Raw genomic sequence first — 12,623 nt, forward strand, 5'->3', positions numbered from 1 at the left:
AGGTGTCGACAACTTGTTCATTAGCAAACCAGCTCTTTGTCTCCCCATTTTCTGGAACAGTTCTTTAATGAGGAGCCAAAAAAAGAAAAGAGCAAAGAAAAGGTGGGGGGAGAGAGGGAATCCACAGCTCCAGACCGAGGGCCACCTTTCCCTTTGGATGAAATGCCCCCCAACTAGGGGCCAGGATGGTCTGAGGCTGCAGAAGGAGGCACAGTTATTGGCTCCTTTCATCTCCACACGCCTGGGAAGCCATGGTCCCCTCCCTCGGTGGAATCAGAAAATAAAAACCAGGATCTGCTTGGGCGCCTCTGGGATGTTATTGTTTCCAGCCTGCGTTTTATTTTTACATGTGTCACGTGGGCTTCTTTTGCACTGGGGACTGACAGGCGGCCCGTTTTTAAAATCAATAGGACAGATAACTTCCTGTGGCCGTCCTTTCAATGATGCTCACCCTCCAGCTCAAGGGGCCGTTTGGCAAAGCCAAGGTGAGACATGCAGGGCCTCCCTCCAGCTCTTTCTGAAGCCCTTGGTGGGGACTTTTTTCCCTTTTTGCACAAGATCAAACCCTCAGAAGCTCCGAAATAACTTCCAATTGTCATGTGGAGATGGGCTGCAATTCCTGACCCCAAGTCAGTTCCGGAGGATTCATAGGAAGCTGCCATATACTGAGTCAGACTCTTGGTCCATCTAGCTCAGTATCGTCTTCACAGGTTGGCAGCGGCTTCTCCCAGGTTGCAGGCAGGAATCTCTCTCATCCCTATCTTGGAGATGCTGCCAGGAAGGGAACTTGGAGCCTTCTGCTCTTCCCAGAGCAGCTGCACCCCGTAAGGGGAATATCTTGCAGTGCTCACACTTCTAGTCTCCCTTTCATATGCAACCAGGGCAGAACCTGCTTAGCTAAGGGGACAAGTCATGCTGGCTCCCACAAGACCAGCCCAATTTGTTATCAAGGAAGCTGCCAGCTGTGTCAGGTCATTCGTCCCTTTAGCTCAGCATCGTCTACACGGATAGGCAGCAGCCTTGGCAAGATTTCAGGCAGGGGTCTTCCCCAGCTGGAGAGGCTGCCAGGGATTACAGCTGGGAGCTTCTGCGTGCAAAGCAGGGGCTCTACTACTAAGCTATGGATGCTCCTGAATGAACCTTTGAAGCTGCCCTTTACTGATTCTGGCTCTTGGTCCATCTAGCTCAAGGTTGTCTATGCTGGTGGGCAGATTCTTCTGCTAGCCCTATCTGGAGATGCTGCTGCCAGGCAAGCCCTGAACCTGGGACCTCCTGCATACAAAACAGATGCTCCGCCTTGGAGCTATGGTCCTTCAGCTTACTACTCAAAGCAAGCTGCAGAGGAGGAAAAGGGTCTAGCAGACAAATACAGAGAATATGTATATACCGCTTTCCAAGAGCAGTTCCCAAAGTGGCTGACAGATATAAATAAATAAAGTTGGCTCCCTGCCCCCAAAGGGCTCACACTCTATAAAAGAAACAGAAGGTGGTAGGCACCAGCAACAGCCACTGGAGGGATGCTGTGCTGGGGATAGAGAGGGCCAGTTGCTCCCCCTCCCTGCTCAAGCAAGAGAACCACCACTTTGAAAAAGGTGCCTCTCTGCTCAGCTTCTGGGCACAGGTTACAAAAGAAGCTGCCACTCGAGTCAGGTCACTGGTCCCTTTAGCTCAGCATTGTCTACATAGACAGGCAACAAAATATTATATCATCATCATCCACCATCACCTTGACCTTTATTAAATTATATCATCAATAATTAGGTTTTTAGGGTTCTGCAGTGTCTACATCTGCATTCAGTCAGATACAGACACCAAAGAACAGAAAGTCAGATCTACGCTTTGGCATCCTGCGGGATCTGTAAGATGAAAAAAGGTTGTTACTTTCTGGGTAATCTGAGAATGTTTAATTTAAAACAAATGTTTAGCAGTACAGTGGCGCAGCAGGGAAATGCTTGACTAACAAGCAGAAGGTTGCTGGTTCGAATCCCCGCTGCTACTATCTCGGGCAGCAGCGATATAGGAAGATGCTGAAAGACATCATCTCATACTGCGTGGGAGGAGGCAATGGTCAACCCCTCCTGTATTCCTACCAAAGACAACCACAGGGCGCCAGGAGTCGACTTGACGGCACACTTTATTTACTTAGTACAGTTTTGCAGGGGGCATGTGGTTTCAGTTGGTTGTTGGTGCACAATTAATGCATGGTTTAATAAACAGGGAGAAAAATCAAACCACTGATCTAACCAGATTCTCATTCTTGTTTTCCATCACGGAAGTTTCAGAAAGGACAAAGAGAAACTAACCTTCCTGGAGTCTTTTGCTGTCTCTTCCCCCAACCTTTTCTACTCTTTAAAGCTGCCTCCATGTGTTATGTGCAGGGCAGGGGGAGATGTTCTGCAAAAGAGGATTAATCCCTTCCCTCCTCCCCGCCCACCCGCTTGAAACTTTGCATCGTGCGCTTTGATTATCTCTGTGGACTGATTTCGGGCATGCAAATGAAGAAGGCCTCAGCAGTTGGGAAGCTGGAAATCTTCTCCCTTGGCACTTGGGCGAGCATTTGGGGAATTTGCAGCCAGCCATTGAAGCGCAGGCTTCTCAGAAGAAAACAAAAAGGAAGAAAGGAAAGGGGAAAGAGAGGAAAATTCAAGAAGACAGGGACAACAAAGAACAGAAAAACAAGCAGCATTTGCTATTGGGGGGTGGGTGGGAATGAGGGGGATAAAGAAGCAACCAACCCTGCCTTGAGCCTCTTCCTGATTTGCTTTCACCTATTGCAATGCAGAGCGCATAAATATGGAAGGATGGAATGCAACCGCTGGTAGAAGCAGCAGCCAGCTTTCATTCTGAAAAAGGGGCAAAAGCACATGTTTCTAGTCCTCATGGGGTGAGGCAAAAACTTGAATCCACTGGTAGAGAAACCACCTGTTTTCAGCCTGGTTCCACCTCCTCCTGCAATGCATAAGAGCTAGAATGTGATACTTGGTGGAAGAAGTGACCACTTGAGGGGCTCAGCTCTCAAGTTTCTAGTCCTTAGGAGGTTAGCTAAAAACATGAATCCAGGTAGCCACTGTCTAGAGAAACGTCCCCAGTTTTCAGGCTGGTTCCACCTCCTGCAATCCCGAGCACACATGATAGACAATATTGAGCTGGATGGGCCCAGGGGCCTGACTCGGTATAAGGCAGCTTCATGCGTCCATCTGCGTCAAAAAGGTGGACCAATGGGACCAGGCAGTGCCACATGGGCAGGCGTCCTTCAGCAGCTAGGCCAATGCGGGGGGAAGTGGGTCCTCCAAGCTGAATATCGGTGGTGAGAGTCGAGCACCCCTTGAACAAAACTTTGGCTGCCAACGTAAGGAAATATTTGGAGGGCACGGAACATGGGCAGGCTGGCGCACGGTGCATTGGGTGCTAGAAAGCAACATGACCCAGAACGAAGCAGCCCTTCTGCTTCGTCAAAAGGAGGTGTGGCCATAGCTCCTGGGAGAGCATCTGCCTGGCATGCCCAAGGTCCCAGACCCATCCCTGGCAGCATCTCCAGGGAGGGCCGGGAGAGACTCCTGCCTGGAACCTCAAAGAAGCACTGCCAGTCTGGGTAGACAACCCTGAGCGAGTTGGACCAAGGATCTGACTCAGTAGGTGGCAGCTTCCAGTGGGGGGTGGGGACGCGGTAGAGCATCTGCTTGGCATGCAGAAAGGCCCAGGTTCAATCCCTGGCAGCATCTCCAGGTAGGAAATGTCTGAAGCCTTCGAGAAGCTGCTGCCGCTGCCAGTCAGTGTAGACAATCCTGAGCTAGCCAGGCCAAGGGGCTGACTCAGTATACAGAAGCTTCCTACCATCCTCTGCTGTTTGCCCAGCTCTTTGGCTCAGCAGCGGCCAGTGGGCCAACCTCCTGGAGAAGCCCATCTCTAGGGGAAGACTCTCCGTGGGAGCCCTCCCTGGCACCTTCCTCCATTGCTCGGCTTGGAGACGGGTTCTGCTCATTTGTGGGTGTTAATTTATTCCTCGCTGTTAATTTGGAAAAGAGCATAAACACGAGCCCCCCACCACCTAGGCTGCTACCGAGGAGGGAGCCGTTTAAGCTCAATTATGCACTATTATTAGCATATCTGCCCTTTATTCTGATGGCATATTAATTGCATGCCTTGCTATGCTGCTTATTAGCACAATTATAGTCTCCCCCCCTCCACATTCACCCTACCATCATCCTGCCTGCCTTGCTTTTTTATACAGCCAGAACTACACTCTGCAATCCCAAGGAGATACCAAGGGTTGGTATTAATGAAGCAATAACTAAGCCTCTGCTGGAGTCCTTCTCCTGCAGATAAAAATGGAGAAGCGTTCACAGAGGAAATAAAAACACGCATCAATCCCACCTCCTCTCCCCAGACAAGAGGCTGAAGAGCTCCGGCAGACTCTCCTCCCAAAGGCTACATTTTTAAAATAAGCCTAACCTACCTCACTGGGTTGTCATGAGGATACAGGAGAATATTTTATTTTTTTACATTTATATCCCACTCTTCCGCCAAGGAGCCCAGAGCGTTGTACATAGTTAGGTTTCTCCTCACAACAACCCTGTGAAGTAGGCTAGGCCAAGAGAGAAGTGACTGGCCCAGAGTCTCCCAGCAAGGATCATGGCTGAATGGGGATTTGAACTCGGGTCTCCCCGGTCCTAGTCCGACACTCTAATCACTACACCACACTGACTTCTATTTTACTCCTCACTATGCCACCTTAAGTGGCACAGTGGGGAAATGCTTGACTCACAAGCAGAAGGCTGCCGGTTCGAATTCCCACTGGGACTATATCAGGCAGCAGCGACATAGGAAGATGCTGAAAGGCATCATCTCACACTGCGTGGGAGGAGGCAATGGTCAACCCCTCCTGTATTCCACCAAAGATAACCACAGGGCTCTGTGAACCAGGAGTTGAAATCAACTTGACAGGACACTTTACCTTTATGCTAATTCGGGATTTTTGAAGGAAAGACAGAATTTATGTATAATTAACACATGAAACCAGTAAAGGGTGTGACCGCAGGGCACTCATTTGAGCTTTGGAATCTATTTTTTTTATTGTTGTTGTTCATTTAGAAGCTGGAATCCACAGCAAAATGTTGTAATGTATCCCAGTTTCAAACAGGAGGGCTCCCATCAGTCTGGGACAAACAGCAGAAGCTTTCCGGTGGTGGGGGGGGAGGAAAAAAGGTTTTCGAGGAGAGAGGAGGAAACAGGGCACCTTTTCCTTTCCTGCTCTTCTGAAACCTTCCCCTCTGCGCTATAAAGCCGAGGTTTTGGGCTGGCTGCCAGCCCCAGACGAGTCCTTTATTGATCTATATCCGGAGGAAGAGTTTTTTGGGGAGTGGGGAAGGGGAAAGCGTCCTTTTTCCTTCCCTTCACTCCTGAAAGGTCGTCCCCAACAAAGTCTAGCATTGGGAGGCTTTTAACTGCACAAAACATCCAGCCTATCTGAATCCCTTGCTACAAGACACTATCAGTCTCAGATGCTCAAGCTTCGGTCCCTCCCCACCCCATTTTCGTTTCCAGACAGACATCCTCAACACTCCACATCTTCTGGAAGCCTGCTGCTCATGCAGGGACAAGTAACCTATTTTGGGGTGGACGTACGAAGCTGCCTTCTACTGAGTCAGGCCCTTGGTCCGTCTAACTCAGGAGTGTCTGGCAGTAACTCTCCAGGATTCCAGAGAGGAGCCTTTCCCAGGTCTAAGTGGAGATGTCAGGGGTTGAATCTGGGACCTGCTGCATGCAAAGCAGGTGTTCTGCCACTCAGCTAATAGGTAGCCCTGTTTGACTTTCAGACTGGTAGGGATGGGCCATGCCAGTTCTGTTCCGCTGCATGCATCCTGCACCTTCAGAACCTGCCATTTAGAAATACAAGGACTTCAGCTGCCAGTTCCTCACATCTCTGGATGAGATTGCTACTTCCTGTTTTGCTTTGCTGATGGCATTCCAATGTCCTTGGAAACCGAGAAATCCTCAAGGAAAGGAGAGAAATGAAGGCCCAGCAGGTGAATGAAATACCAGCAGGGAATGGCGGGGGGGGGGGGATGGAAAATGTTGGGCAGCCTCTTCTAGAAAAACACCATCTGGGATGACTTTTTCCGCCTCCTTTTGAATCACCAGCCACCTGCTTGTGCCATGTGCGAGACTAGTATGCTGCGAAGGAAGACGACACATTTGCGACTTCAGCCTCTCTTGCTGGAGCTCCAACCAACCATGCCCAGGGCTTACACAACGGCTCACGCAAAGAAAAGAAAGGGATGGTGAGATCACAAGGTGAGCTTGGCCAGTTCAGGTACCAGCAGGGGCATCGTGAGGGGGTGGGCCCCCAATGAAATGCTCAGAGCCCTGAATCGCGTCAGCCATTTTCCTCCTCTGTGACCTCTTCTAGAAAGGAACGGCAGCCACAGAGCAGGGGAGAAAGCTCCTGGCCTCACCTAGTTCTCTGCTGCTTCCACCTTCATGGGTGCTATATTATATTGTAATCTTTAAAAATACATAACTCTTCTGGGTGGGGGGCGGGGCATGATTGAGTTCAATCATCAAAAGGAGGATTGTGGGCCCAGGACCCAGATCTTTTAAGTACCTAGAAACACACCCAGGTACCAGGTGTGTGGAAGAACCAACCTGAGCCAAGAAGGTGGTGAATTGGCCAGGTTTGGGTGCAGACAAAAGCAGTGGTGTTCAAACACTCTACCTTCAGGGAACCTGATTCCCTGGCAAAGGCATCTGTTGAGAGATCCTAGTCCGCCTGCCAGAAAGTTACAGCATGCTGCAAAGGATTCAGGGCCATGTTCTGGAGCGCACACAGACAGCTCCGCTTCAGGCTGTGGGCGGGCGGTCATATTTCTGGCTCTACCCCTAAGTTGAAAGCAAGTGAACAAAGGAAACAGGGGCAGCGAGCATCTGCTCATGATGTTCCCTGACCAGGGAACCCGTGCCTTGGAGAGGATGCTGAACGATGGTTCTCTCCTGACAAGCAGCTGCTCACTTTCGCCTGTCAAATGGGGCACAAGATGTGGTGATGACCACTAGCTTGGATGGCTTTAAAAGGGGCTTGGACATTCATGGAGGATGATGGCTACTAGTCTGGTGGCTGTGGGCCACCTCAGCCTCAGAGGCAAGATGCCTCTGATACCAATTGCAGGGGAGCAACAGCAAGAGCGAGGGCAGACCCTCACCTCTTGCCTGTGGGCTTCTCAGAGGCATCTGGTGGGCCACTGTGTGAAACAGAATGCTGGGCTAGATGTGTCTTGGGCCTGATCCTGCAGGGCTGTCCTGCTGTTAAACCTCCACATTGGGTAGCCATATACCACTGACTAGTGGGGAATCAACAGAAGACGATCATCACCCATTTTGTGAAGTTCTGGTCAGCCACTTCTGGAAACTTCGAGCGCAGAGGGTATAAACCCAGCCCAGAAATACCCCCCAGCAGAGTGGGTTTTGTGAATTCACACTCACTGACATCGCAGTTCACACCTTTTCAGACGCAATATCCATCACACACTTCGCTGGAGTTCTCTGCCTTTCCTCACGAGGGGTCAGAAAAGGCCACCCTGTCCTGACACCCAGGCAGACTGGAATGAAAACATGGGATGCTGTGTGCTCAACGGGCTGGAATGGAGCGCCACCCTCCTGCCTGCTCCAGCCTCTTCTCCCGGCAGGCTGACACTGCGGGATCCATCACCCTCCAGGAGGAGGCGAAGACACTGACGAGAGGAGACAGGACCCTTGCTTGGAGCTCTGCTTCGAAAAGCCAGCATCTGGCAGCCCCTGGGAAGGACTGGTGGACATCTCCCAGCAAGATCAAACCATTAAAGGGAAGCAGAAAGCAGCTGGCAGAGTCGGCCTCAACAGAAGCCTGAAGATCTAAGCAGGGTCTGCCTTGCGGCATCTCCAGGTAGGGGCTGGGGAAGGCCCCCGTCTGAAACCTTCGAGGGCTGCTGCCGCCAGTCTGTGTAAACAATAATGAGCTAGACAGATCAATGGTCTGGCTCCATATAAAGCAGCTTCCTATATTCAGGAGACGGGGCCCATAGCTCAGTGGCCGAGCACCTGCTTTGCATGCAGGAGGTCCTAGGTTCAGTTCTTGGCAGCAACTGCAGGTAGGGCTGGGAAAGACTCCGGCCTGATACCTCAGAGAGCTGCTGCCAGTCAGTGCAGGCAATCCTGAGCTAGATGGACCAAGGGTCTGACTCAGTAGATGGCAGCTTCCTGTATTCCTAGAAGCGTCAGGAACCTTTTTGTAGGCTACGTATTTGCAAATAAGCAGTACTTTAAAGACTGGAGGCTCCTTGAATTCTTGACGACTAGGTGGCACCTCCGTGTTCAGAGGCCTTTGAGTACCAGTTGCTGGGGAGGGGAGACAACAGCAGGTGAGGGTGACTACATTCAAGCCCTACTTGTGGGCATGCCAGAGGCATCTTCTGATGTCCTTTAATGGCATAGACGCTCCCCTGAAATAATTTCACCGGTACTTCCCCACAACATGCAGCTGTACTGTTCTAAATTGGTGACTGAATCCTTTGAATCTGTGAAGGTCAAAGCAAACAGAGTCATTGCAGGGGTGGGTGGATACAGAGAGAGAAACAGAAGGATTCCAACAGATCCCCATATGGCAAAAGAGCAACTCAGCATGGCAGAGAACCCGCGTTAGACTCAATCCCCTTTCAGATGGGCGCTTTTGCTGGTGAAGCTATTCGAGAGCTTACGCCGCCGTCTGGTTTAATTAAAATCTTCTCCCCCCCAGCTCAAAGCAGCTTATGGAAACGACAGCAGCACAAAAAGATGTTTAAAAACAGCACACAGATGCGCGTGTGAGTGTGTGTGCGCGCACACACACACACACACCCCGCCAGAACGGCATAGTGCTTCAAAGAGTGGTTTGGAATTTTAACTTTTTTAAAAGGGAAGAAAGATTTGAGCTCTGCAGGGCTGCAACAAGATCTCCTTTGATGCAATCACGTCAAGCCTTGCAGGGTTCACAAAAGATGTAAAGCAGAATTTTTCCTCTTTGGCCTGGGAGGAGAGCTGGCCTGGTCTCCTTTGCTAAGCTGGGCCTGCCTTGGTCTGCATTTGGAAGGGCTGTTACACGTGAGCACTGTACGATACTCTCCTTAGGGGGATGGGGACATAGCTCAGTGGAAGAGCATCTTCATGCTTGCCTGTACAAGGTCCCAGGTCCCCTGCCTAACATCTCCAGGTAGGGCAGGGAGAGACTCTTGCCTGAAGCCTTGGACTCACCACTGCCAGTCAGCGTAGACAATACTGAGCTCAGTGGGCCAAGGGGCAGAAGACAGCTCCCTATATTCCTAAGTGCTTGGCTGAAGTGGGAAAGGACAGAGTCTGGTCAGTAACTCTAGAGCAGAGCCGCTCAGCTTTAGTCCTCCTGCAGAAATTTGCCTACAACTCTCACAATCCCCGACTATGGGCCACTGTGTTTGGGGATTATGGGAGTTGTAGTCCAAACACTGTGGGAGGGCCAAAGTTGAGCAGCCCTGCTCTGGAGGCTCTCGTTCCTCCGAAATAGGATGCTTGGCTCTTCTGATACCTAGCAGAGAGTTATTTTCAAATGGTAGTCAGAACAATAGCTCCTAGTTCCCCCTGCAAGCATGAATTGTCCCCCTTGCGAAGCAGGGTCTGTCCTGGTTGCATATGAATGGGAGACTGCATGTGTGAGCACTGGAAGATATTCCCCTTAGGGGATAGCCACATGCTTGCATGCAGAACAGGGGCGGAGCCACCATTGGGCAAACAGGTTCAAAGAACCTGGGCCGCCACCAATCAGGGGACGCGAGTGTGGCCCCAGACATACACCCCACATCTGATGTTGGGGGGGGCATTATTTCGGTCCCAAATGGTTATTTCTGTCCCTTTTGCGGCAGGAGCTGTTCCAGCCTGCGCTGCCCAATGCAGCTCAGGCCAATCTCCCTTCCAAATGGGGCTGCACAGCCCCGTTTGGGAGACCATATCCCCGCATCTGACATCAGACACGGAGCAGGGCCAGGGGGCCACCGCCAGCCTACCTACTGATGCAGAAGGTCCCAAGTTCCCTCCCTGGCAGCATCTCCAAGATAGTGCTGAGAGATTCCTGCCTGCAGCCTTGGAGAAGCTGCCACCAGTCAGTGCAGACAATACTAAGCTAGGTGGACCAATGGTCAGACTCAGTAGCAGGCAGCTTCCTATGTTCCACCTTTTAAAGTGGCGATTCTCTTCTATTTAGCAACAGAAAAGCAACTGAACTGGCCCTCTCCAACCCTAGCACAGCAACCCAACTAGCTGCCACCATGGGCTACCTTATGTTTCTTTTTAGATTGTGAGCCCTTTGGGGCAGGGACCCATTTTCTTCCTATGTAAACTGCTGAGAGAACTTTTGTGGAAAAGCAGTAAATAAGTATTCATTCATATAAGTAGTAGTTTGTATTTGAGCTCTGCTTACAGGACTACAATGCGGATGTCCAGTGGTGGGCATGCATGTTCAAGGATGAGATGGCTAGGTGGCCTCAGCTATGCCTCTCTCTCTCTCACCTCCCTTACAGAGTTGTTGTATAAAGAAAACACAAAGCAAAAGAAATCACTCAGAGACTCTCAAAAACGCAAACTAAACATAGGAAGCTGTCTCCTGCCGAGTCAGACCATTGGTTCATCTAGCTCTGTATTGTCTACACTGACTGGCAGCAGCTCTCCGAGGTTTCTGGCAGATGGAAATGCTACCTGGAGATGCTGCCAGGAATTGGATCTGGGACCTTCTGCATGCAATGCAGCTACTCTTCCACTGAGTTATGGCCCAATCCCTTAAGGGGAATATCTTAGTGCTTACATGTATTCACCCATCCAAATGCAAACTAGGACAGATCCTGCTTAGCAAAGGGTCGCTACCACAAGACCAGCTCCCTAAAAGTTACACTGCATTTTAAAAGGAGTGTTTGCTCCAACCCAGCTCTCCGTCCATCTCTTATCTTGGAAAAATATGTACATATCAGGTGGCATAAAAATATGATGATAAATAAAATCAGTGAAAGAGAGGCTGGGAACTGCAGGCTGTTGAAAATGACCCTAGACAATGGTGTGGGGAGGGAGAACTGGTGCCGAGGCCCTGGCGATCTATTTCATCATGTTCAAGGACATTTTTTCAGTGCCCTCAATTAGGTGGTCACCAGCAACACTGAAAACAGATTACAGTGCATAGTCAGCAGCAGAACGGGCCTCCATTTCAGCCAGTGATGAACAGCCCTCTAGGTAGCTTCTTTTCACCACGGGTATCAATTCTTTCAAAAGCCACATCTAAGCATAAAACAGCTTTGCCGCTTGCTGTACAATCAGATCCCACCTCAATTTTCCCCCTCTCTCTTTGCTGTAATTGCCTGCACTGCAATGTGATGGGGGGGAACCTGACTCTACGGCATCTCCAAGAAAAGAAAGGTGCAGGGATTTGTCCAATCCTTGGGGCTTCACAACACTATTGTAGTCAGCAGCAACCAGAAATCAGAAGCAGCTTATTTAATGAGGCCAGGACTGGCTCGCATGTGGACATTCATCACTTGATGACCCCAGCATCAAGGGAGAATGCCTGTGTGAATGAACAAGGCCATAAGAGATGCAAATACCACAGGTGGAGCTTTGCCCTTCAGTGAAGTCAGGTCCTTTGTTCAGCTGCCAGTCAAGACACAGGTCAGTTTTTTGATTCATGCCTCATCAGTGGCAAAACTGACTGATTTCCACCTCCAGCTGGTGGGGTGGGGGACACCCCTGTGGGACAAATGGGCAGGAGATGTATGTGCGAGACGGACACAGTCATGAAGTGTAAAGAAACTGTGTGTGAACTAGACCTGAATTTGGAAGGCAGGCATAGGGAAGAGGCCTACCACCACTCAGTTCTACAATACTGCTAATGTGACCTGTGTTTCTTCCTCTTTCACGGAGAGGTGTTTGCTTTTTAAGACGTGATCCAAGAACATGAAAGCTTGTTCAAGAGCAAAGCAGGATGAATGCACGTTCAGTGAGATCAACATAAAGCAAGGACTAGTTCTTACCAATTGCATATCCCTAACCTCCTCACTTCAATTTACATTTTACCCCGCCCCCCCCAAAAACCCCACCCCATAACCAATAGCAAGGCTGCAGCAGCGTAGTCCATTCAAGCCGGTGAATAACCAGCCACACGGACCAACTGGAAAAAAACTTTCAGGGCCTTTCCAGAGAATTCAGTTTCCCATATATATCAATGTCAACTGCTTTGGAAACGTTTATTGAAGAGCGGGATATAAATATTTGTCATAGTCGTTGTAGGGAGGATGGGAGCGAGATAAATTGCACTGCTCCAGCAAACCGGGGTGGGGGGGAATAAAATAAAATTAATGCATTGCTACGGAGTCACAGGCTAGTGTTGGTGCCCAACAATCTTATCAGCACTCCAGCATTTCACTTTGGAAGTGTCCAGCTTCTAGAGTAGTTAAAAAGAGTTAACTAGTAAATAAAGCTCATCAAGTGGCATAGGTGGGGGGAGAAAACGTGCTCATTCCACACCTGTGGTGACGACATGTGCACTAGCCAACAGGTGCTCCCCATACTGGTGCAGGCCAAGTCCAAATTGTGCCACCAACTGC

Source organism: Hemicordylus capensis, chromosome 16, assembly GCF_027244095.1.
Source record: "Hemicordylus capensis ecotype Gifberg chromosome 16, rHemCap1.1.pri, whole genome shotgun sequence".
Lineage (NCBI taxonomy): Eukaryota > Metazoa > Chordata > Lepidosauria > Squamata > Cordylidae > Hemicordylus > Hemicordylus capensis.